The following is a 27,300-nucleotide window of genomic DNA, read 5'->3' as shown; positions in this document are numbered from 1 at the left end:
AGGTAGTCTGACTAGGAGGGGGAAAGAGAGAGCGAGAGAGAGAAGGTTTCAATGACTGCTAGTGGACTACAACCTATAGCGAAAAAGGAGTTCTGCATTCTGTTCATGAACGAGAAAGGGAGTTTAACGAGAGAGGAAGTCGGCACTTGAGAGTGGGTGTGTGCATTGTCTGCCACACACCACAACCACCCGTCATGCGTCTATAGTTCAATGGCAGTCAAAAAAATAAAAAGCCTGCATGACAGTTGGTGGGTGGTGCGTAATGGATGGCGACAGGAGTAAGGAGTAAGCAGGGGGAGAAGAAGAGAGAGAACGGCAGGAGAGGGAGAGAAAGAGAGAGAGAGAGAGAGAGAGATGGTTTGAGTGGCTGAGAATAACTCATGCACTGATAGCTATCCATCGCACATGATGTTGGGCCGTGGGCCTAGTGGAATTAGGGGTCGGTTGTTGGTGGCTGCATGCTGACTAGCTGGATGTCCTGCGGGTCCCTCGCAACGACCCTGTGGACTCCAGTCTCCGCTTTGCACCTATACGTAGGCCACTCGTCGTAGGAGTGTAAGTAGGCTACTGGTCGTGCATGCTGCATGGGTCGCCATCTCGGTAGGCATGCACTGGCTGTGTGATTGCATGAACCCCTGCGGCTATATGCGCCACTACTTGAGTTGCATATTGCAAGGTAGTCTCCAAGAGCACGACCTTAAGGATGTGTTGGTTGGCAGGGAAGGCCACGAGCCATTAATCAAAATTTAGTAGATTGCACGGGTCTGGCAAGCACCAAATTGAGTCAGAAAATGTTAGCTCTACAGAATGTCCATGCAAGGGCATGCAAGGGTGGGGTGGTTGTGATGGCGAGAGCCAGAAACTGAGCTGGGAGAGTTTGTTGGCCATACTTCGTAGGAGGGTTGGGGGGGGGGGGGGGGGGGTTTCGGTCGTCCTTGCTGCAGGTCCGTCAAGTCCCTTGCTGAGGTGACTTGGCCTACTGTATGGGTGGCATGCACTTCTTCACCAAATCCTAAGTTTGGAAGTCCGCTCCTACATCCCCGCACTACTCTTCTATAATCATTGGGTTCGGCGTCCCCGGCTCTGCAATGGCCTACTTTCCATCGGTTTGTAGTAGTGAACCTTTGCGAGAGCACCTCAACTCACCATGGCTGTCATTAGCCCTGATTGTACCAACGCTCTCTTATGTCTCATTATCCTCGAGAGATCTAGTTGACATAGAGAGTGTCATGCACAATTTTTTTCTCGAATTCTTATGCTACTTCAATTGATTCATCGATTGAGCCCCCATGCTCTCACGCTTTGAAGAGGGGATCTTGTCTGCCTCTTGCACAATTTTGATGACATTAAAACTACAATTCAAATACAAACTTTTCCATAACATGCTTCAGCGTTCCAAGAAAAATACATACATGAATTACTTAATGGATGCGCATGAAGATCATTGGTAATAAAGATGAGCAATTAATAGAAAAGTACCTAGCTCCAAACGTGTCACAGTCACCATTTCTATGATCCATATCTTGTCAGGAGCGATCACCTATGCTCTGATACCACTGCTACAGCCGGAAGCGTAGAGTGCCCTGCAAAACACTGGAAAACAGCACATAGCAAGACATTAAACGAACAAATCTACGTACCTACCGACTCGCATAGCACATAACCACGACGTATGCAAATAGAGAGAGATGGAGAGAGTGAAAGAACGCGTGCAGGCGCACCTCCTACAGCGGAGTGCTACGCCGGCACGGCGAGAGAGAAGAGAGAAGAGGAGAGAAGAATTTAATTTAGAATATATATATTTAATGCTTAAGGTCAAAAGAGAGATCAACAAAGAAAGCTTACTTATTTATGCTACATGGTGATTGATTAGCATAAGTCTTATTTATTTAATAAAGGCAAAAACGTTTGTGAAAAAGGGAAGAAAAATCAAAAGTAACTTATATAATAGGAAATATTTTGGTAAAAGAGAAAAAATATATGGGGGGTTCCCATGCATGGAAAAGCTTTCCTCATTAGCCCTCCCCCTAAGGCTAGAGGTATTCATGCCTCTAGCTCTTCTTTTGGAGCATGTTGAAATAGAGTAGGATTTCTCCTTGGTGGCTTGTAGATCCTTGTAGGGAATAATGGATCCCTTGTAAGCATGAGCTCCCCAAAGTTCTTTTCGATGTCCACCTGGGTCCCACACTAAGCGTAAATCCATTGTATCCAATAATGCCCTCTTCAGAAGATCACACTTATAATGATTTTTGAGTCCACAAGCTGCACAAGAGTTAACTCTTACATAAGTGATAGAAGGTATGGAAATAACTTGATCAGTCCTTGAAATTATTCCAAAGTGGCACCATGCATGGCTTCCTCGTCTAGACACATAGCCTAAAGGGAGTAAGAAACCATAATCCTCATATCTTGCTTGTTGTCCTTCTTCATGCCAAATTGATAGAGACCTGTTGCCCACATGGATAGATTGCATGGTTGATGCCTGTTGCACAAGAGAGCCCACCATGTACAAAAGATAAATTGCAAACCACATTTTGAAAAATGACTCCATGTTACCACTGGTATGCAAAACCATTCTTCCTCAGTGATTGGTGTGTCCTCGATTGATTCCACTGGTTGTTGATGTCAATCCTTCCACTCTTGTCGCAACCCAACTTAAAAAGCTTCCCAAATTAATGTTACACACAATGTTCACAATTAGAAAGGAAAACCTAAAGTGCTAGTAGACCTCAATTGGATTTCTCTACATGAGTCTTTCTCTAGAAAGGACTTGCCAAGTGGTCGTCAATATAACTTTTGGTCGTCTTCCACCAATCTCGTGCCATAGGGGTAGTTGAAGTGTCTTCACCACTTTCACATGTGGTTGCAAATTTGAAGGGTCCACCTTATTGTGGTTGAATGTGAGGCCCATTACCTCAATGGATCTATCACTTCCTTCACTCCCTGTTGACTCCTCCTCTGAAGTGGTTGAAGACTCACCACTAGAAAACTCATCCTCGGAGGTTTCTATATCCATGTCGCGTTGTTGACCTATCTTCATGTCTTAAAGTATTGGCCTCCCTTTTGCATCCTTCATCTGGATTATGCCGGTGTCCCAGTCCTACTTAGCTCTCATAGCCATAAGCCAAGGTCTCCCTAGAATGATAGGATAGCCCTCCCCTTTGTGTGGCATGACAAAGATGTCCACATCTACCTCGGTGTTGAATGCTTTTATCCTAATTGCATTCACTACAAGAGGTTCTTCATATTAGCGACGCTCACACAGCGACGCTCAAAAAAAAATTTCCCGGCGTCGCTATAAGCGTCGCAAATTTATTTGTAAATTTGCGACGCTCATAGCGACGCTTATAGCGACGCTTATAGCGACGCTCATAGCGACGCTTATAGCGACGCTCATAGCGACGCCGGCTGGGGTAAAAAAAATAACCGAGCGCGCCCAAAAACTCAGATCTCAGATCTGAGTTTTTCGACGCCCTCAAGCAAAGAGCAGGTAACGCTCTCCCTCACTCTCTCTCTTTCTCTCTCTTTTTCTTCTCCACACACACACACACACACACACACACACACGAGGAGAGGAAGGAGAGCCAGGTATGCTCCTTCCCTCTCCTCATTCTCATGTTCCCTTCCCCTCTTTCTCTCTCCCTCTCTTTCTCTCTCACACACACACATACACACACACACACACACACAGTGTTTTGTGTGAGAGAGAGAGAGAGAGAGAGAGAGAGTACAAACAAAAACAAAAACGCACACACACATACATAAACAAAGAATGCACACACATTGAGAGAGAAAAAGAGAGAGAGAGCATGCATAAACAAAAAACGCACGCATTGAGAGAGGAAAAGAGAGAGAGAACATGCATAAACAAAAAACGCACACATTGAGAGAGGAAAAGAGAGAGAAAACATGCATACGATCCAAAAAAATGCACACACATTGAAAGAGAAAGAGAGAGAAACTAATTTAACGTCGTAGGAAACTAATTAAAATTAAAAGACCTAAAGATCTAACCGACGAGGAGTTGAACTGAAGACCTATTATTCAAGAGGGAAATGGCATAATCAATCTATCATACTTGGCATGGGTGATAGAAAGGTTATACCGTTTATCTCTTTTTATTGGCACACACATCCACACACGCGTACAGACACAAGAAGAAGAGAGTTATAACGTCGTAGGAAACTATCTTAAAAAACGTTAAAGATTAGGTTATATGTAGACTTACATTAAATTAGATTTAGGTTTATTTTTAACTAGATTTACGTTTATTTAAGCTAGATTTAGATTTACGTTATATTAGATTAGATTTAGGTCTCCATAGACTGCGATGCCTGCATGAAGCGGGTGAAGAAAGCCCTCAATGGAATATAGGGTATTGCTGTCTTCACTCATGGTGGGCTCCGTCGATCCAAAAGTACTGGTGAAATGTCTTCAGAAGATAGGGAAGAAGGTGGATCTTCAGGGCGGCAAGAGTCACTACATCCCCGACACAATGACCATCTAGACAACCTCTAGTCATTAGACTTACATTAAATTAGATTTAGCTTTATTTTTAGTTAGATTTATGTTTATTTAGATTTACGCTTATTTACGTTAGATCGAGTCCACGCAAGAATTACTTACGGTTTAGGGTTTAGAGTTAGACGAACAGTGAAAAGATCTACTGTGAAAAGATGTTAAGATGAAGTGAAGTGCTACAGCTAGAGAAGAGGCAAAGGGATTTTGTCCACTACATGCAGTATCATGTAGATGTGGGTGTGTAGATTTCTTGTACCCACAAATATAGGTATTGACCAATAAAGACGAGATTATAACCCGGTGGTTCTGATCTCCGTGCACCTCTAGACCGAGGTGTGCGGGGATTGGACATGACTAGAGAATGTGAGATAAAGAGAGAGAGAGAGAGAGAGAGAGAGAGAGAGAGAGAGAGAGAGAGAGAGATAAGACGAAGAATGCCAATAGAATATTAAATTTGTTGTCCAGGTTATAAGTTTTTTATCCTCATTATGAGTAGCGACGAGGATGTGGGACCGTCCAATCGAAACACCTATCTCTCAACGAGGGTCTTATGTCCTTGTAATCAATGCAAGCATGCTGTGCGACGGACAAGACGTGTTTCTTTGCAGCACGTTCGCGAATTTGGCGAGTTCGATCCATCTATTATAGATCGAGTTGTTGCCAATTATAACTCGTCGGACTCTGACGATGGCCAACAAGCAGCAATCTTGCAACCCAATAGACGTGTTCGCAGGCGCTTTGGTCAAGCAGCATATGTGAGGCCACAAGATGTAGCCTCTGACAGCTCGGGGGATGATCATGCAGAGCACATTCCCAACGAGGCAATGTCTGAGCCCGAGATTGATGAAAGGATCGAGACGATCATGGATTCAGAAAGGCTTATCTATGATGATATGAAAAGTGAAGCCGATACGTCATTGTATAATGGAGCACGTATGTCTAGATTGAAAGCACTCCTGGTTCTTCTCGACATGCAGGCAAAGTTTGGATGGAGTGACACTAGCGTCACAGCGCTTTTCAGGTGATCTATTACAATTAACTTTAATAGAACTCTAAATGTATAATGATCTGATAGATTTTTACACGACTGTATCATATTTTTATGTTGTGTAGATTGCTGAAAGAGCACATACTACCAGCTGACAATGTCATGCCAGATTCCCGAGATGAAGCAAGAAAGATTTTGCGAAACTTGGGGATGGATTACAATTCTATCCACGCTTGTCCTAATGACTGCATTCTTTTCAGAGGGGAATACACAGACATGGAGAAGTGTCCGAAATGTGATTCCGAAAGATATCGAGTAGATCTCCACGGGACAAAAATTCCACAAAAGGTTTTGCGACATTTTCCTTTGCTTCCTCGCATCAAGCATTTCTTCGAATGTAAGTCCATGGCCGCCCTAGCATCATGGCATGAGGAGAATAAATCTTCGGATGGTGTGCTACGAATTCGTGCAGATTGCGCAGCCTGGAAACATATAGATGGAACATGGTCGGATTTTGCCAGGGAAGCTCGAAATTTGCGCTTAGGCCTGGCTATGGATGGCGTAAATCCATTTGGTCAAAGATCAACATCTTACAGTGTATGGCCCGTTGTCATCGTCAACTACAACATTCCCCCATGGTTGACTACGAAGAAGGGGCACCTATTGCTAAGCTTGATTGTGCCAGGGCAATATAAAGTGGGGAATATGGATGTGTATCTTCGTCCACTATTGGAAGAGCTACAACAATTGTGGATTGGCATAGAGGTGGTGGATATGAGCCGACACACAGGACAACGGAATGCTTTGATCAGAGGTATTCTAATGTGGACCATGCATGACTATCCCGGGCTAACAGAATGCTCAGGTGATCTATTGACACTCCTCACTCAGACACTGTAAATCTTGTTTTTTCCCATAGTTGATCTATTATCATGTGTATACATGCAGGGCTTCAAACAAGCGGATACAGAGCATGTGTCACATGTGGACCTAGACTGAATGCACGTAGGGCACCCTCACTGAAGAAGCAAATCTACGAAGGTCATCAAGCGTATCTTCCAGAGAATCATGTGTTACGCGACGGCTTTTTGGGAAGAGAGCCACCAAGGATGTCTGCACAAGCATGGTTAGAGCAGAAGGAGATGTGCGATGACGGATTGCCTCCAGGGATGAAGAGACTATCTCTATGGTACGAGTTACCATACTGGCCCCGACTCGTGATCAATCACTTGCTCGATCCAATGCACATATTCAAGAATGTGGGTAATCTACTATGGGACCATTTGACCGGCAAGAAAGATACTTTGGGAGCCAGAGTTGACCTTAGAAATGTGGATCGTATGGAGCAATATTGGCCGCAAACAGCGTCTGATGGATCGATAAAACTCCCTAAAGCACCATGGATTTTCACAGGAGCCCAAGAACGCAAAGTAAAAGAGGCCATTCGATCTTTGCGGACCCCCACTGGCGTAATGCACTCGCTCCGAACGTGTTTTACTAAAGAAGGAAAGCTTACCGGTTTGAAGTCACATGATTGGCATAAAATGTGTCAGGTACGTTCATAGTGGACTTTAATATCATTGCATAAAATGTGGACTTTAATATCATTGCTACACATACTTTACAGTTTATCTTACCGGTTGCCATTGAGGGATGTTTGTCTCTCGACATCCGTAACACAATCTACAAACTTGCAAAGCTGGTGCAATGGATCTCACAAAAGGAGATCGACGTAGACTCCATACCATTCGCCAAACTAAATGCTGCGGAGCTTGTGTGCATGTTTGAGAAACATTTTCCTACTACAATGCTAACCATTCAGGTGCATCTTCTTGTTCACATAGTTGATGAGGTGGAAATAGCTGGCACAGTTCATTCCAGATGGATGTTCTTCTTAGAGCGTTTCATGAAAACGCTTAAGGGATATGTGCGTCAAAAGGCATGTCCGGAGGGTAGCATGGCAGAAGGTTGGTTGGTATCAGAGTCCCTAGTGTACATTGGAGAGTGGCTAGACGGATTTGATAAATCCCGGGACACGCTATGGCGAACCATAGATGATGAGCGCATATCTGGGATTGTCATGTGCAATCTCGGTGTTGAGAAAAAGATGACGGAAGGTCTAGAGGCTAAAATCAACCGATTTTGCATGCTTCACAATCCAGTGATGCAAAAGTGGATTTCACAATATGAGGATGCAAAGCAAGAGCGACAAAGGGCACGAATCGAGTGGAGACGGGGAAGACGACCACCGATGCACTATCCAGCGGTTCTGGAGAGCCTACCAACCTTCATGAGCTTAAGATGGTTGCACAACCAATTGAAAAGCGCACAACAATGCGGTGACGAAGTGACTGAAGAAGAGTGGGAGTACTCTCGGGGTTGCGCGACCAAGGTAAGTTTGCAATGTACGACTAGCAAGTGACTTTATTTATAAACGTTTGAACGGCCACTCATAATCTTTGTTCGTTGTAGTATAAGTCATACACAGCAGCATGGTGTAAAGGTCGACATTTTAGGGTGGAACGAATCGACAAAAAGCGTTTTACTCAAGATTGTGGAATCATGGCAAAATTTGAACAGTCTAGTCGACGACGTTCCTCTGATGCAGATCCTGTGGTGGCGGAACTCACTTACTTCGGCACGCTGCAAGAGATTTTGAGGATCGATTACAGAGGATTTTTTGTCGACTTATTCGACGTGCAATGGTTCAAGATAATCATGGAGGGTCGCAACGCTACTGTGCGTAGAGGAGAGTCTGGTTTTCTTGAGGTGGATTCTACTAAGAAATGGACTGACCTAAGAGACACTTTCGTACTACCCGAGCATTGTGAACAAGTAAGTATATAAATAGTTAACATCCCCCTTTTACAAGTTATGTGCTTGAAAGCTCTCATGTAAGTTATGTGGCTCTGGCAGGTAGTATTTCATCCTACAAAGTCTACATCAAACTGGTGGTACGTCATAGAGGTAGCCCCTCGTAGTGCAAGGACGTATGAAGGCTACCATGTGCCAATCACAACGACATCAATGGAGGAGATCAGAGAAGATGCTCAATCAGAAGCCGCTGCGGTGGTGCCAGACGAGCATCAAGATGCTACTACTCTATATGGGGTGCATGCAGAGGAGCTACAAAATGAAACAGAGGATATGTGTTTAAACGGAGAGCTCTATATAGATATAGGAAGTTATGCTGAGTTATGCGAGGATGAGGGAGAGATCTCTTAAAGCCACAAATATTGTATTTGAACAATTTTGCTCCGTACTGTAAAAGCTCTGGCTCTCTAAGTACCTTCCATGGTGTATAACGCTCTTTTAGACTCGTGCTCACATCTTTTGATTGAAAATTCTGAGTTTTCGACTTGCCTCTTCTATCACTCAATTCATTGCGTCATTGAATTTATATGCGTCATTACGTCATTGTATTTAATGGTCTTTGCGTCATTGTCTACTCTATTCATTCAATATTAAGTTTAAATATTCGTGTGTTTAATGCAGGTATGGATGATGAGGAGTTTCTTTCTTCTTTGTCACCGCAGCAGAGACAGTGGTACGTGGAGTGTCATCGCTCTGGCGCATCATCGCGCGTTCCTACACCATCCGCATCTCCCTCTCTTTCGGAGCATTCGGCGCGCTCCGAAGCTTCGGCGTCGACGAGACGAGCGTCACACTCGTCTAGACACCGGCGCTCTAGTGGTGGCGGTGGCGGTTGTTGTGGGGATTCCGCCACTGATGCCTCCACACCGCCTCGTGTTCGACGAGGCTCTTTACCCTCCCCTTCTTTGCCCGCCCCCACACCAGCCACAGCATCGCCGTCTACGCCAGGTTTTGCACGGCTGACTGTTCCTAGAAGCTACACACCTCTACCTACTCCGCCAGGAGCCACCCCACTCGACACTCCTCGCTTCGGGGCCCAGACGCCGGTGGAGACACCTGACGTCCGTACCCCCATCGACACGCCGCTAGAGACCCCTGCCGGGACACCCAGGTTCACGCGTCACCGGCCAGAGGGCTTGCCTTACTCCGTCGACATCAGCGGCGGCATCATCATGGATGATGACGGCAAGAAGGTGATCTCGCACATGCGTGGTCTTTGCTCTCAGCTGTTTAGACACTATATACTAAACAAATGGAGTGAAGTACCAAGTGATTTAAAAAACAGAGTCATCAGCATACTTCATGATGAGTTTCCCGTTCCAACACGGGATCAACGCTTCAATGAAGACCTGATGAAGATTCGAATGCGCGAATACTGCAAACACAAGCGTTCCGAAGTGCAAAAAGCAATCAAGAATGGGTGGAACAGGCCAGATTGGCTGGCCAAAGAAGATTGGAAGAATGCAAAGAAAGCAGCGCGCGAGAATCCCGACAAGTGGAAGCAACAAAAGGATGCAGCCAGAGCGCGAGTAGAGGTAGGGAGCTCGCACCACTTGGGGAGCGGTGGATGGGCATCATTTGAGGCTGATTTTGTAAGTCTTTTCACATTGCTCTTTATGCATGTTCGATAGTTTAGGGTTTATGAGTTTTTTAATTCTAACATAATGAAATCTTTGTATGTTTTGACAGTGGTCGATGACAGGACGTGATCCCACACCGTACGAGCGCGAGTACGCAGGCAGGAAGGGCTTAAACGCCCTGATGGACATTCTCAGTTCTCGCGGCGGCATGGTTAGTATTAGGGTTTACTCTTTTTTATTTTTTGTATTGTTTTATAAATGTCGTTATATGTTTATATTTACTGAAAACTGTCTTATTGTCTTTTTTTGCAGAATCCGAAAGATACGCCGCTTGGACGCGATGAGACGTCTGATTAGACGACGTCAGTTTAGCCGTAGCTAGATAGCATTAGTTTAGGGTTTCTCATAGCTTATGTATCATGAGACGGATTTTATACGTCTTTTTGAACCATGTATATTATTACATTTGTCACCGCAGTTCCTTTTGCCAATCAATTCTTTATGCCTATGATGTTGTACAATTGTCATTATTACATTTGCCAATCAATTCATTTTGCCTATGATGTGTACAATTGTCAATTTTGCAAACAATGCGTCTTGTGGGTGACTATTTTGGGTCTCTTATCTACCTTTGCACTTTTTTTAAAAAAGTGAATCAAGTACAATATGGTTGATGGGTGGCAGGGCATTCAATGCCCTGCCACCAAAAAAATATTCTCTCGGGCGTCGCTATAAGCGTCGCTATTTATGGCTCTGTAGCGTCGCTATGAGCGTCGCTATAGTCTTCTGTGAGACCGTCGCTATAGGCATCGCTATATGCGTCGCTATATAGCGACGCATATAGCGACGCCTATAGCGACGCTCTCGTAGCGACGCTCGTAGCGACGGTTTTAGCGACGCCGGGGGTTATAAAAACCCAATGTATTTCCATCGCTAACAGCGTCACAAGAGCACACAACCTCTTGTAGTGATTTATGACACCAACACATTGAACTTTTACATTATTTTCCATTTTGGCTCGGCATGGTGCTGGCCGACTCACCTCTAAACCCAAACGGTGCATCATTTTTTCACTCATGACGCATATTTGTACGCCACCATCGATGTAGATATTGGAGATGTGTTGCCCTTTGATGTAAGCATCCATCACTGGTAGTATGTCATCTAGATTCCTCCCAGAGATAGCCCCAGCTATCTTTGGCTTTGGTCGTCTCGTGCTAACCATCTTTGTCCATTGTCTCCTTACCCTAGATGCTAGGTGGAGTAACTGGGGCCAGGTGATTTTTGGGCCCTGCACAGAAACATCTTGAACCAAATCATATGGTTTAGAACATTCACCCAAACAAAAATCTACAATGTCAATTTTACGTCGTGACTTGGACGGCTTTTTGCTAGATTCCCCTTTAGTCTTCATCTTTTCTTCCTTTTGGGAAGATTCACCATGCCTAGCACGCTTTACCCCTATGGCATCTACTCCTTTAACCTTGGTCTTATCCTCCTCCACTTTCTCCTTTCCTTTACCTTCAAGACTGATGATGCTTGCTGTTTGATTGCCAACTAGTGGTGGGGGTAAGGGTGGAATGAGAGGTTGTGGTGGTGGTGGTGGTTGTGGTTGAATGGGTGGTTGTAGGATTTGCACGGGTGGCGCTTGTTGTGGTGCCCTCGGTGGCGGTGGTCTTGCTCTCGGTGGTGAAACCTGGTTTTGCCGGGCTCCTTTGTTGAAATTCTGCCTCCTTGGGTGTGGACAGTAGTACATGCCATGACCATCCTCCCCACAATTGTAGCAGTTGTATTCTTGGTTTTGCCTTCGTTGTCCTCTTCCTTGCTCTTGGTTACGATTGTGTGCATTGTTGGGGTATAAAGCCCAATGTGGTTGCCCAGGTAAGTGGGCGGGCCGCCAGGTATCTACACATATTCTTTTGTAAAAACCTAATAAGAACTCACTATGCTCTACACATTACAGTAGAGCGAGTTCACCATATCATCGTGCTCTTCTTCTCGCACTCTCTCTCGCGTCGCACTTCCGCTCGTACTCCTTCAACTGGTATCAGAGCTCAGATCAAGGCTCGGGGAAGCACTGCAGGAGGCTAGAGTCACCAACTCAGATTGGAGTGAAATTCGACAGGCGAAGACACGGCCCCAAATCTCGTGGTCATCTCAGCCACCGTTCGGCTTCGACAAAGGTCTGCGCAGGCCATTTTCGACTACGTGGTCTCAGCGGGTGCAGATCCGACTCTGCAAATTTGGGGTTTTTGGCCTACGACTGCAGGTGTTGAGGATATCGACACTCCCAGAGTGTTGATTTGTGGCTGTCTACACATCGAAGGACGACTCACAGTTTTTGGAGGCGTGTCACATACGACACGGACGCATCTACACATAGACTGTAGGCGACATCCACTAGTTCATCAGGTAGCTTGTGTTTGTTGCTGGATATTCCAGATTTCATCCTGACATTGCAGGTACTTCCACATGGGATGTATTGTCAGAGATCACGCAGCAAACAACAGCCGCAGCGGTTACAGCATACAGTGGGAAATTTGTACATGTATGACTTTGTGGGAAGTCTATGTACTATCAGATTTACTGCAGCCTTTGTTGAGGGTCGAGTGAGGTTTTATTGAGCTGGGGGATTCTCGAATGTTGAGATCCTTTCGGTGATACAGGTCTTGGAGCGATCCCTCGAGCACCCTTAGATAGGCAGCTAGGATGTATTGACTGTAAGTTAGACAGTTGGGATTGCATCTTTGCTTTACTGCCGCTGAGGCATTCTCGCAGTCTATGCTTACAGGACAGCTTTACCCACAGCTTACAGTGTCAGAGAGACAGTGTTTTTTGAGCTGTTTTTTGGTCTGTTTTTTAGTACACCGGAGCCATTTTACAAAGGAGACTCTACCGAAATTTATGCAGAATCTGAAGCTTTCTTGGTTCATTTGACAGGTTGATATTGGATCAGAGGTCAGTTTACAAGGGAAAATCTACCGAATTTTTCCCAGGAAAGTAAACTACTGTGAAGCGTAGCTATGGCTGGATCACAGGACACTGCTCTTTACAATATCAAGAAGCTAGATGGAACCAATTTCCCATTGTGGAAGAAGCAGATTTGGCATGTGTTGGTACAAAAGAAGCAGATAAAACCTATAAAGCTCGAGGGGATAAAACCAGAAGATATGGACGAAGATGAATGGAGCGAAATGGATGAATTGGCACTTTCTACCATTATGCTGACTTTGGAAGAAAGCGTTTACTTCAATGTAGCAGACAAGATGTCGGCTTATCAAGCATGGTTAAAGCTGAGTGATCTTTATGAGAAGCAGAGTGCAGCTTCACAGGTATACTGGCTTAAGAAGCTTGTTGACTTGAAGATGAAAGAAGGGACACCTATGTCCAATCATCTGAATGAATTCAACACAATCTATAGTCAGTTGTCAGCTCAAGGTGTCAAGTTTGATGAACCTGTTAGAGCTATGTTCCTGTTGATCACATTGCCGAAAAGTTGGGACACTTTTCGCACAGCTTTGAGTAATTCTGCACCTCTAGATGGTTTGAACATAGCACGTGTAGAAGGAAGTCTGCTTACTGAAGAAACCAATAGAAAGACAATGGACAAAGGCAAAGGAACAGCCTTAGTTGTCAGGGGAAGGACAAAAGAAAAGTACAAAGGTGGAAAGAGGAATCAGTCTCGTAGCAAGTCCCGCAATGCTAAAGGCAAGAGTGACATAGAATGCTACCATTGTGGCAAGAAGGGTCACATGAAAAGAGACTGCAGAGAATGGAAAGCAGAAAAAGGCAAAGAGAAAGGTGAAGACCATAGTGAGAAGAACAAGTCCTCAATGAAGATTCAAGAAATAAATGTGACAAACACTGTTGCAGAGGATGACAGTCTAGTGTCAGGAGGCATCTACTTCTTGAAGAATACAATGGACTCAGCTCTTCTTACAGCATCTGATGGAAATGCACGGAGTGACTGGGTTATAGACTCAGGGGCATCACTTCATGTGTCTCCAAACAAGGAGTGGTTTACCTCTTATGTGACCACTAAATATCATGTTCGGCTAGGCAATGGGCAGACATGTGAGATCTTAGGTGTTGGAGATGTTCAATTGAAGTTTCAGAATGTCTCTTCTTTCACGCTGAAGAATGTGAGACATGTTCCCGCAATTACAAAGAGCTTGATCAGCACAGGTTTACTTGATGATGCTGGCTACGTCACCACTTTTGGACAGAACATGTGGAAGATATCCAAGGGTTCTATGACACTAGCACATGGAGTAAAGTCTGGAGGACTTTACATGATTTATGTATCAAATGTCTCTAAAAATGTAATCAATGTAACCGAGCAGCCGAACGTTTCTTTGTGGCATTGCCGGTTAGGACATATGTCCAAGAAGGGAATGGAAATCTTGTCTCGTTCTGGTTATTTGCTTGGCTTTTCATTTAATGATTTTGAATTCTGTGAACATTGTCTGTATGGTAAGCAAACACAGCAGCCACATAAGCATAGAAGCAGTAGAGAAGATACACAGTTGGCACTTGTTCATAGTGATTTGTGTGGACCTATGCCTAACCTATCTCTAGGGGGAGCTTCTTACTTTATGACATTTATAGATGATTACTCGAGGAAAGTATGGGTTTACTTTCTCAAGCACGAGGATGAAGCATTTAGTGTTTTCAAAACGTTTGTGACACTTGTGGAGAATCAGAGTGGCAAGAAGCTTAAATGCTTACGCACTGACAATGGTGGAGAGTATGTTTCAAAGGCCTTTCAGGACTTTTGTGATTCAAAAGGTATAAAACGTGAACTTACTGCTCCTTACAATCCTCCTCAAAATGGTGTTGTTGAGAGGATGAATAGTACCATACAAGAGAAGGTCAGAAGTATGTTGTCTAATGCACAGCTGCCAAATGGGTTTTGGGCTGAAGCTGTATCAACAGATGTTCATCTTGTAAATAGATCTCCTAGCAAGGTTTTGCAGAAGGATTCAGTGCCAGAGATGGTATGGTCAGGCAAAATGCCCTCATACAAGCATCTCAGAGTCTTTGGCTGTGAGGCATATACTCACGTTCCAAAGGAATTTAGGAACAAACTTGAGCCAAAGAGTAGAAAGTGCATCTTTCTAGGCTATGGTAATTCTGGTGAGATGGGGTACAGACTTTGGGATCCCGAATCAAGAAAGGTTATTTGCAGCAATGATGTTCACTTTAATGAATCCAAATATCATTCTAAACCAGAGAGGGTTGAGGAGATTAGAAGAGTTGTCTTCCAAGAAGATGGACCTGCACGTGCAAGACAAAATGTCAGGGCTCAAGAGGAGCAAGGACAGGATAGAGTGGAACCACAGGTTGTGGCTGAGCCTGAGCCACCTATTGTGCGTAGATCTGGACGTGTCACGCGACCTCCTGATAGGTTTGTTCCATCTATGAACTATGTCATGTTGACTGATTGCAATGAGCCTTCATGTTACAAGGAAGCAGTGCACATGAAGGACTCCGGGAATTGGCAATTGGCCATGCAGTCAGAGATGACAGCTCTGCATAAAAACAAGACATGGAAGCTAGTTAAATTACCACAGGGCAAAAAGGCTCTACCTTGTAAATGGGTTTACAGGTATAAGATCACCGCTCATGATAGTCAGCCAAAGTACAAAGCAAGGCTTGTTGCCAAGGGCTTTAAGCAAGAACAAGGCATTGACTTTGATGAAGTCTTCTCTCCGGTGGTCAAGATGACTACATTGAGATGCTTTCTTGCATTGGTTGCCATATTAGATTTGGTGTTGCACCAAATGGATGTTAAGACAGCGTTCTTGCATGGTGATTTAGATGTGGAAATTTACATGCAGCAGCTAGAAGGGTTTGTTGAGAAAGGCAAGGAAGATTGGGTATGCCAGTTGTTAAAGAGTCTTTATGGCTTAAAACAATCACCGAGGGCATGGTACCATAAATTCCACAAGTTTATGCTTTCTCAAGGCTATAAACGTAGTGAGTTCGATCATTGTCTATATACAAAGAAGGCTAAGGATGGTAGTTGGTTGATCCTTATTTTGTATGTGGATGACATGTTGATTGTTGGCAAGCACTTGGAAGAAATTTCAGCTTTGAAGTCAAAGATGGCAAAATCGTTTGACATGAAAGACATGGGTGAGGCAAGTCATATACTTGGTATGCGCATTGAGAGAGACAGATCAAAGAAGTTGATTTGGTTATCTCAAACAGAGTATATTGACAAGGTTTTGCAAAGTTTCAATATGGAGAAGGGAAAGGCACTGAGTGTTCCATTTCCACCATATGTGAAACTTCGCAAATAAGATTGTCCTGTGTCTGAGGAAGAACAGGCTGAAATGGATAATCCATATGCGTCTGCAGTGGGTAGTTTGATGTATGCAATGATTGCTACTCGCCCAGACATTGCATTTGCAGTGGGAGTAGTAAGTCGATACATGTCAAACCCAGGCAAGAAACATTGGGAGGCAGTGAAAGGAATATTGAGATACCTGAAAGCTACAAAGAGTATGCGTATATGCTATGGGAGTCAGGAGCTAAGTGTAAAGGGTTTTACAGACTCAGATTATGCAGGTGACTTAGACAACCGAAGGTCTACGTCAGGGTATGTCTTTACATTGGCTGGTGGAGCAGTATCATGGCGTTCTAGAATACAAGATTGTGTTACTCAGTCTACTACAGAGGCTGAATATGTTGCAGCATCAGAGGCATGCAAAGAATCAATTTGTCTTAATCGACTAGTAACAGATTTGGGAATCAAAGAAGAGATGCCTGTGTTATATTGTGATAGTCAAAGTGCTATAAAATTGGCTCGCAATCCAGTTTATCACTCAAAGACAAAGCATGTGGATGTGAAGTATCATTTCCTCAGGGAAATGCTCGAGGATAAGCAACTTCAGCTTGTCAAAGTTCACACCACAGAAAATCCTGCTGATCTACTTACAAAAGGACTTCCCTCAGAGAGCTTTGCACATTTTCGCAAGCAGTTAGGTGTAGGGTAGTACATCACTTCTCTACATCTCTTGTATATTAGCTTGTATAGTAGCTTCTCTCACACTTAAAGTACCACATTGGACTTTAAGTGGGAGGTTGTTGGGGTATAAAGCCCAATGTGGTCGCCCAGGTAAGTGGGCGGGCCGCCAGGTATGTACACATATTCTTTTGTAAAAACCTAATAAGAACTCACTATGCTCTACACATTACAGTAGAGCGAGTTCACCATATCGTCGTGCTCTTCTTCTCGCACTCTCTCTCGCGTCGCACTTCCGCTCGTACTCCTTCATGCATGCCCTTGTTGTATCAAATGGACAGAGAGATTCTCAAGTTGATTGGTGATTCGATTGAGCAGGTCTTGCTGATCTTTAATTGGTTCTTGTGGTTGAATCCTCTGGGTGGCTGTTGTAGGTGGTGCTAGAGGTGGTCGGGTCCTAACGGCTTCCTCTTCATCAATATTCCTGGCTTGTAGGCGCAACTTCTTGTCTTTAAGGCGGGGCACTTCAACTGCTAGCTCATACGTAGCAGGAAACCTTCCCTTCACCTTCTCTTTAAGAGTTGGCCATAACCCAGCCACAAACCGATCTTTTTTTAGGAAATCAGGTGCCCCCTGATCCTCTCTTAGCGATGCAACCCTGTAAGGTCTCTGACCCCGATCAAATAGAGCACCCTTGTACCTTGAAATGAATATAATGGAAAAAGTTACTATTTTTAGCAGTTTTCCTAATTCTATCAATGCCATGATGTTAAGAATGTTATAAAGCTTCAAAATGTGAATTAAAATAATTTTTGTGAAAAATTTCCAAAAGTAGTAAGTTTTTGGTCACCCGACACGTCCAGTTTTGACCGTCTCGAAAAACTGCACTCGTACCCCAAATTTGAAAAAATGCATTTTTGGACCCGGGGGCTGCTAATTATGGCAGGTACTCGGGCTAGTACGTCTTAGTTAGAGCTTCATATAGAAATTTTCGGCATCAAAATCCGACTCGTATGACCCGTTTTAGCCTAGAACCAAATTTCCTAAAAATTGTCCGGGAAGGTACCGGGGGCCCGAGGCTGTGTGGGAACAGGTTCTAGCCCACTCCAGATCAGCTTTAGCAACTAGGGGGCGCCCTCTTGCCTTGTGGGAGTCGTGGGAAAGCTGCCAAGCCAGTAACTAAGTCTCAGAGACAGTTAACCAAGCCAACCTGACACTTGGTGGGTAGGGGAACTGGACTTGCCAATGTAGAGGTTGAGTGCTCCTGCAGATGCATTTAGCAAGGCTCGTCGATTTTCAGCCTGGATGAGCCTATTTAAAGGCCTGCTCACACACACACACACACACACACTTATGCTCATACACACACACACAGTGCATACACACACACCTACACACACTGGGAAGGTGTTGCCGGTTCACACACCTTTTGAAGGAGAAGCAAGGATGAGCCTATTTAAAGGCCTTCACACACACACACACACACAGTGCATACACACACACCTACACACACTGGAAAGGTGTTGCCGGTTCACACACCTTTTGAAGGAGAAGCAAGGAGGAAGGTGCTGTCGAATTCTCATCTCAAGAAGCTCGATTAGATCAGAAAATCGAGAAGATTATCAGCCCTTAATCACGGTAACCATGGTTTAATTAATGCTATCTGTAAATTCCTTTCTCTACCATCTAAATTCCTCGTCTATTATGTTTATTCCTAGTCGTAATTCTCTATAATTACTCTCTAATTCTACTTAACCATATTTTATTATGTAATCATCATCCCATAGCTGAATTATGAGCCATTCATCACTCTTGATTAGTGATTAGTGCATGATTATTAGAATTTTCTCTCTCTAGGTAGCATAGTAATTAATCGGTAAGCTGGTAATTATGTAGATTGATGAGAATCACTCTTTCTATCACTCACTAATATTGTAGCTAAAGTAAATTTATTTCTCTTATGCATTAAGATGTAATTAAGGAAAAATTAATCCGTCGTTAAGTCTCTAAGAGTTGACCTTCCTCACATCTATGCATAAGGTGAATTTGCACCATCTAATTGCTAGAAAAGAGATTAATCATACTTAATTCATCTCTTTGGTAATTCCATTAGTGAAATCCTATTATTCTTAATCATGTAAGCGGAATAATTATCTTTAGAGCCGGTTCCCATAGGATTATGTGTCATCCATAATGATTGCTATATGGAAAATTATAAACCTCTCATATAGGAGAGATTAATTAATGTTGCTAATCTATCAATTGGATTGTTATGACGCTTGCAAACCTTAGCTCTCTCTCCAAGCTTATTATTTAAAGTAGTGAGTAAAATGGCTCCGGTTAAGAGAACTTGCTTCGGTGGTGCCCACGACCACGAGGCGGAAACGAGCAATGACAATGGAAAGGGAAAAGCTCCCATGGACGAGCAAATACCAGCCATCTCACGGGCCGTTGATGAAGAAGTGGAAGAGGTAGGTCACAATTTTATTCAAGTCATTTAAATTAACATTGCACACGTTTAGTTAGGAATGAACATATCCCCCAAACATGCTGGAGAAATCCGACGGAAACCTCGAATTCATTTGTACATTAAAGTCTAAAGTAGGAAAGAAATGATTGATGGATATACTGTTTGCAATAGGAAAGAATGTCTGCTAGGGAAAATTTAGCTCGCATGTTCATTCTATTTCCAATGTTGAACTAGTCCTGAACCCCCTCCTGATCACAGGGGGCAGAGTTCCTAGTTAAGGGCTCTTGAATCCACGTCTGCTGGTTAAGCGGTGGATACCCACGACTGCTGGTTAAGCGGTGGGAACCCACGTCTGCTGGTTAAGCGGTGGGAGTGTCCATGACGTACTTTCTATGCGGTGGACATACCTAGTTGTATGGGCAGCTAGGCGACAACGGGAGGAGTGAACTCTCGCTGGAGGGGGGATGTTGTACCTCCAGAACATTGGAATTTTAATGAATAAGTTTGAGTAGAATTTTTACTAGAATACTTTCTTGGTGTCATTTGCAATACTGGTTGAAGGGCTGTCTTAACGAACAATGTGATTCAGAATTAATCAAGGAATGTTTATGTTGAACAACCATTGTGGTAGTAATTAGGTCACACAAGGAAGTGTGAGTGTGGGGGTGGAAAGTGGGGGCTTGGCTCAGGTTGCCAATGCCTACGAGATGGGTGGTCCCGATTGGTCGGGAACTCTCTGTCCCCATAGTGCTGACTCGATATTAGTAATACTCATTGCCCCTGGAGCGGTGAAATCTCGAGAGTACGTGCCTCTAAAACATGGGGAAAAAGGCACTCGGGGTTTCTCTCCTCTTGGAAGGTGGGTCTTAGGATCGCTAGATAGTCTAAGTATGCTTCCCCTGCGAGGTGGAGCTAGATCTCCTTGCTAGTATGCTCGATCTCGACTCACTTTGTGATGAGAGATCGTCCGCTAGTTGAACCCTGAACCATTTTGTTTGCTTCTGCAATAGATCTAGTGGCCACCTGGTTCACCATCAAATCCGCTGTTTGACACGGCGGGGGTGGAGACCTCACACCTGGTATCAGAGCGAGGTGATTACGTACTGGGAAATGATGTTGTTTGATTTTATTTTATTTTTTAAAAAGGGATAGTAGGATAACTCATACTCAAAGCTTGAGCATGATGTTTCCCAGAATAATGACATTGGATATGTCTAGTGGATTGTCTCCTGAGTGATGTAAAGAGTTTTACTCGTTGAGCTTGTTGGGATTCAGTGGGATCCACATGATATTTTTTGAGAAGTCGTTGGTGCGACTAGTGCTGCGGGCAGGTAGCCTGTTGATGCACATAAAGTTATAAGTATGGATCAAAGCTCTCGAGTAAAGTTTTTACCATTATTTATTGGACAATTTTGGATGTATTCAATGGAATTTAAACTAATGGTGGAATGGTTAAATCCTTTGTGATAGCTGTACAGATTAAGTAGGTTGGCTAAGCCCAAAAAGTTAAATTTCTTCTTGAGTATGGAAAAGCCTAGGTTCATTTGAGAAGAGTGCTATAGTAATGAGTTTTATACCATTGGATAGGTACCGTCTATTGCGCTATATAACGCCGTTCAAGAGAAAAATCTTCTCCTTAAGCAAGCTCAGCCTCCAATCTTTAAAGGCGAAGGGGCAAATGTGGAAAGAGATGCAGAAGTATGGATGGAGGGTATGGATGACTATTTCGAAGCTGCGAGAACTCAACCCGAGAACCAAACCATGCTTGCAATGTTCCGCTTGTCTGGTGATGCCAAGATCTGGTGGAAACAACATTGCAAAGACTTGGATATAAAGGGATCTTCCCAGTCATGGGAAGACATCAAGACAGCTGTGATGGAGCGTTACTTACCACCCACCTATAAAACCTTGAAGATGAACGAGTTCTTTTCCCTTCAGTAGCTGACTTCATCTGTCAAAGAATATTATTCAAAGTTTGTCACTCTTCGGAGATATGCTCCTAAGATGACATTGGAACAACAAGTAGCACGGTTCTGCCAAGGACTCATCGACCCCCTGAACAACCGACTAGAAGCTCTCAGGCCAGCAACTCTACAGGATGCCTTGCTAAGGGCCAAGCCGTTAGCTAAAGAGATTCAGAGGGCTACCCAAGATAGTCAATACTATTTGTCAAAGAGGGCCAGGACAGATAACTGGAGTAATAGTCCAATCAACCCCGCATACGACCATCGTCCGATAGTAGCTACTACAGCAGCCACCGAGTTTCCCAATATAAGATGCTTTGAGTGCAAGGAGTATGGACATTACAAAAGCCGATGTCCAAAAAGGATTTCCCTTACATCCGGTGCTAATAATGTACCTCTAAACGTCAACAGGCGAGGTCAACCAAACGGAAGAGGAGGCCAAGGAAGAGGAAACATAGGACAAGGAAGCGGAGCTTTCGCTAATGCCGTTGTGAGACAACCAACTGTGGGTGACGAAGCTGATGAGAGATCAGCTCTGTGTGAGCAATAATTCATGCACCAGGACCTCGTCAAAGTTCAGCAGAATAAGACGCATAAAGCTAAAGACTATTCTATTATCAAAGGATATCTTTACTTTAGACAAAGGATATATGTACCTAAGTAGTTAGAATAAAATTTACCCAGATGCATTCTTGAGATGAGGACATCTCAAATTTTTCACGTTGGGGAGGTTGTAAGGTCTCTGATCCCGATCAAATAGAGCACCCTTGTACCTTGAAATGAATATAATGGAAAAAGTTACTATTTTTAGCAGTTTTCCGAATTCTATCAGTGCCATGATGTTAAGAATGTTATAAAGCTTCAAAATGTGAATTAAAATAATTTTTGTGAAAATTTCCAAAAATAGTAAGTTTTTGGTCACCCGACACGTCCAGTTTTGACCGTCTCGAAAAACTACACCCGTACCCCAAATTTGAAAAAATGCATTTTTGGACCCGGGGGCTGCTAATTATGGCAGGTACTCGGGCCAGTACGTCTTAGTTAGAGCTTCATATAGCAATTTTCGGCATCAAAATCCGACTCGTATGACCCGTTTTAGCCTAGAACCAAATTTCCTAAAAATTGTCCGGGGAGGTACCTGGGGCCCGAGGCTGTGTGAGAACAGGTTCTAGCCCACTCCAGATCAGCTTTAGTAGCTAGGGGGCGCCCTCTTGCCTTGTGGGAGTCGTGGGAAAGCTGCCAAGCCAGTAACTAAGTCTCAGAGCAAGTTAACCAAGCCAACCTGACACATGGTGGGTAGGGGAATTGGACTTGCCAATGTAGAGACTGAGTGCTCTTGCAGATGCATTTAGCAAGGCTGGTCGATTTTCAGCCTGGATGAGCCTATTTAAAGGCCTGCTCACACACACACACACACACACACACACACACACACACACACACTTATGCTCATACACACACACAGTGCATACACACACACCTACACACACTGGGAAGGTGTTGCCGGTTCACACACCTTTTGAAGGAGAAGCAAGCATGAGCCTATTTAAAGGCCTGCTCACACACACACACACACACACACACACACACACACACACACACACACACACACACTTATGCTCATACACACATACATACAGTGCATACACACACACCTACACACACTGGGAAGGTGTTGCCGGTTCACACACCTTTTGAAGGAGAAGCAAGGAGGAAGGTGTTGCTGAATTCTCATCTCAAGAAGCTCGATTAGATCAGAAAATCAAGAAGATTATCAACCCTTAATCACGGTAACCACGATTTAATTAATGCTATCTATAAATTCCTTTCTCTACCATCTAAATTCCTGGTCTATTATGCTTATTCCTAGTCGTAATTCTCTATAATTACTCTCTAAATTCTCCTTAACCATATTTTATTATGTAATCGTCATCCCATAGCTGAATTATCAGCCATTCATCACTCTTGATTAGTGATTAGTGCATGATTATTAGAATTTTCTCTCTCTAGGTAGCATAGTAATTAATCGGTAAGCTGGTAATTATGTAGATTGATGAGAATCACTCTTTCTATCACTCACTAATATTGTAGCTAAAGTAAATTCATTTCTCTTATGCATTAAGATGTAATTAAGGAAAAATTAATCCGTCGTTAAGTCTCTAAGAGTTGACCTTCCTCACACCTATGCATAAGGTGAATTTGCACCATCTAATTGCTAGAAAAGAGATTAATCATACTTAATTCATCTCTTTGGTAATTCCATTAGTGAAATCCTATTATTCTTAATCATGTAAGCCGAATAATTATCTTTAGAGCCGGTTCCCATAGGATTATGTGTCATCCATAATGATTGCTATATGGAAAATTATAAACCTCTCATATAGGAGAGATTAATTAATGTTGCTAATCTATCTATTGGATTGTTATGACGCTTGCAAACCTTAGCTCTTTCTCCAAGCTAATTGTTAACCCTCGTGGCTCACGGACACCCTATCGCCTACGACGGACACCGTAACCGTATTATTTATTTAAGTAGAGTCAGGCACCAGTCTTGTCGGTCCAATAGGGAAAGGTAGAGTGATCGCCGATGAGAGGCGCACTCTAACACGAACATGCTAGGGTTAGTTGGCTAAGCATGGGCGCCCAAGTGTGAATGGGGTGAGCTCACATAAAAGCCAATTAAACCTAAAATTGAGTCATTCTCTCATTGTGCAAAAGAAGCTGCTCTTGCTCCATCTGCACCTTCTCCTTCACCATCTCCTTGTGTGTGTGCGTGTGAGAGAGAGAGAGAGAGAGAGAGAGAGAGTGTGTGAGAGTGTGTGTGCGATCGAGCGTTGCAACGGCACGACGGTGGCGAGGCGGTTGAGCGCGGCGTAGCGGTGTCTCCCTCTTCTTCGCGGCGCGGGAATCCTTCATTCGCAACTACGCAGGAAGGTGAGTGACACACCGTTCTTCCTTGTGAGCTTGTCTGTTGTATGACTGTGTGCTAGGAGCCTTTGTGGCTCGCACACGGCGCGTAGCAAGTCCCTAGCCTTGACATTTTTGGCGCCGCTGCCGAGGAGCTGCTGCGCGTGAAGCTCCAATGGCGACCTGTAAATTGTATTGAAGCTATTTTTTATGTAGGAAAGGCGCGGCTTAAGTTTGATCATTGTTGTTATGTAAAAACAATAGAGAAAGACACAATGTTGTTGACTGCATTCAAGTTTTCTGTGTTCTGTTAAGCTCTGTTTTGTTAGTTCTATTAAGCTCCGATTTAAGCTTACACAGTTAGCATTCTTGCGTTTCTGCGTTTTCTGCATTTTCTGGTTTGCACTGCACAGTTCTGTCAAGTTCAATTTTTGCATTTTTTGTGTTTTCTGTGTTTTCTGGTTTGTGCACAGTTAGGCGCACAGTTAGGCGCACAGTTAGTTAATTAAGCAGGTTAGTAATTAGGTGAACCACTGATTAGCAGGTCAATAGGTAGGTGGGACAGTAAATAGTTAGGTGAGGTCAACGCGTACCAAATAATATCCAAAAAAAATTTAAATAAATTTAAAATTAAAAAAAATAAAATTTCTTTTTCGAAAAACAAAATTTTTTTTTAAAAAAAATCTTTTTCGAAAAAAAAATTTCAAAAAATAAAAACGTGAGTGAGGGGGAGGTTAGATTTTCGAAAATAAAAAACGCGAGTTATAAAAACGGACGGGTTGGTTTGTATAAAAGTTAGATCGGGATCAGTTGCCCAAGCCCAAGCCCAAGCCCAGGCCCAGGCCTCAGTCCTCAGTCTTATGATATATACTAGACTCACTCTTATATATATACCCTACCCCCTCAAGAGGGAATGAGAGCATGTGAGACAAGTCCTCCACTCTCCTCCCTTCTCTTCCCACTTGCACCCTTAGACTTGCTATTTGGAGCCTAGTTCCCCAGCTAGGAAAAGACTGTTTCGGGCTTTTCTGGAGCAAAATAGAACCAAACAGTGGGTTGTAAAACACAGCGCATCCCTCCTAGCGATACGCTCGTTTCGAGCTATCACACGGCCCATTCCACGATACGCTCTAAAAAATCTAGCAAAAAAACAAACAAAAAAACACGCAAAAAACCAGTCACAAGGCCTCCTAGAGCAGCTTTTTGACACCTTAGGGTATCAAAAGCACATGCACTTACGCTCTGGGCGGGTGCTAGAACACGAGCATATTGAGGGTGCCTCTGTTCATACGGACACCCATTACCCATCCACGATAGGCTCTAGACCCTCAGCGAGGACACAAGGTAGCACCACCCAAGACCCTAAAATAGCCGCTAGTGATTCCTCCTCCGACTCAGAAATCATGGAAGCATACCCTACCCAAAACACTGAGAGAGAAGGCCATGCACCTCCCGAAGCTCCACATCCTAGTACTAGTATGTTTAGCCGTTTCATGGAAACATTAGGTAGAGCTACTCGCTCGGAACCTGATGCAAATGAAGCACACGAAGGGGGTGGGGAAGTGGACTCTCCTTTCACATCGCACGTGGACCCCACACCCCCAAAGAGTGTCCATGTGGATATCTTGCCAACTTCTTACCAAGAAGGCCCTGTTGAGCTACCTCCTTCAGAAGTTCCCTCTAGAGTACTGTTGCTGACAAGTAAAACCACGGGGAGCAACTTTGCTTCTACCTCACAAGAAACCGTTAACACGTCGACTCTAGAAGGATTGTTCATTAATGATCATTGGACATACGACCTCCACACTGAGGTGTTGACAGATCTACACTCTGGCCACACCTACCATGTAGGATGGATAGAGATTGTACGATCCACCTCTAGTGCCACGAGCCTCGAAGATCAATAGAAAATAATCTGTAATGTTATCCATGGCATTATTCAATCAGAAAGGCAAAACCGAGGGGTAAATATACTCTCAACTGGCCCCATGAGATTTCTGGATACGAGCAAGGCTCAACAGCCTACTCTATCACAAATGGAGACTCCTCTAATTAGTCCCATGGACCCATCTTACGTCATTTCACCTGGGGTCTCTATGCAATCTGAGCCTCCGAGCGACAACTTTAGCTTCCCTAACTTGGCTCAACCCTCTATTAAGGAAAACACAGTGCTCACTCCAGGGATAGGCCTGACAGAGAATGTACCGATGACATCTACGGTTAGCGCAGTGCCACTACCTAGTGTCGTAGTACCTAATATGGGGCCTCGACCGTATGTGCCTCTAGCCCCTTATGCACACATGGCCCCCACACCTCCAATTGTACCACTTGTTTATGCTCCTCGAGTGCCGCTCCCTAGCCCTTATCCGAGTGGACCTATGCCCAGTTATGTTCCATATCCTGCATCATCCACATATATGCCAAGACCGGTACCCGTCCCTCTCCCACATATGATTCCAAGAGTACCTCCACCGGCCCTGCCTCCTCACATAGGTGACTTGGCAGCGTTTGCTCAAACCATAGGTCGATCTATCGCGGAAAATATGCGTCATGCATCTGATAGAGAGCCTAGAAGTAAGGCAGTACAAATTGCCAAACTCACGCAAAAATTCAATGGGGACGAAGATGCTAGAAAACACATTGAAGTGTTTGAACAAGTATGTGATTCCTTAGGGGAACGCAACGAACTACATAAGTGCAATGCCTTAAGCTTGACATTAAGTGGGAAGGCTGGAGATTGGTATAGAACCCTAAGGGTGGACGAGAAAACAATCTACCCTACCCTTCGAAGGTTGTTTCTAAAGGAGTACATACGAGAAGGTGTGCTTTGGGGTGTAGCATCTCAGCTACAGAAGGCCGAATGTAAGGAAGGAGAGTCAGTAAGGAACTGCATTAGTCGTCTAAAGCACTTAAACTCTCGCTGCCCTGTAAATGAGCGCTTCAACAATAACCAACTGCTTGATCGATTCATTCGAGGGTTGAGGAATGAAGGAATCTATAATGGACTAGTGATTAGAGGTATCACA

The sequence above is a fragment of the Adiantum capillus-veneris genome, chromosome 30, assembly GCF_014529385.1.
Source record: "Adiantum capillus-veneris isolate H3 chromosome 30, ASM1452938v2, whole genome shotgun sequence".
NCBI classification, from domain to species: domain Eukaryota; kingdom Viridiplantae; phylum Streptophyta; class Polypodiopsida; order Polypodiales; family Pteridaceae; genus Adiantum; species Adiantum capillus-veneris.
This window is presented reverse-complemented; position numbering follows the sequence as displayed.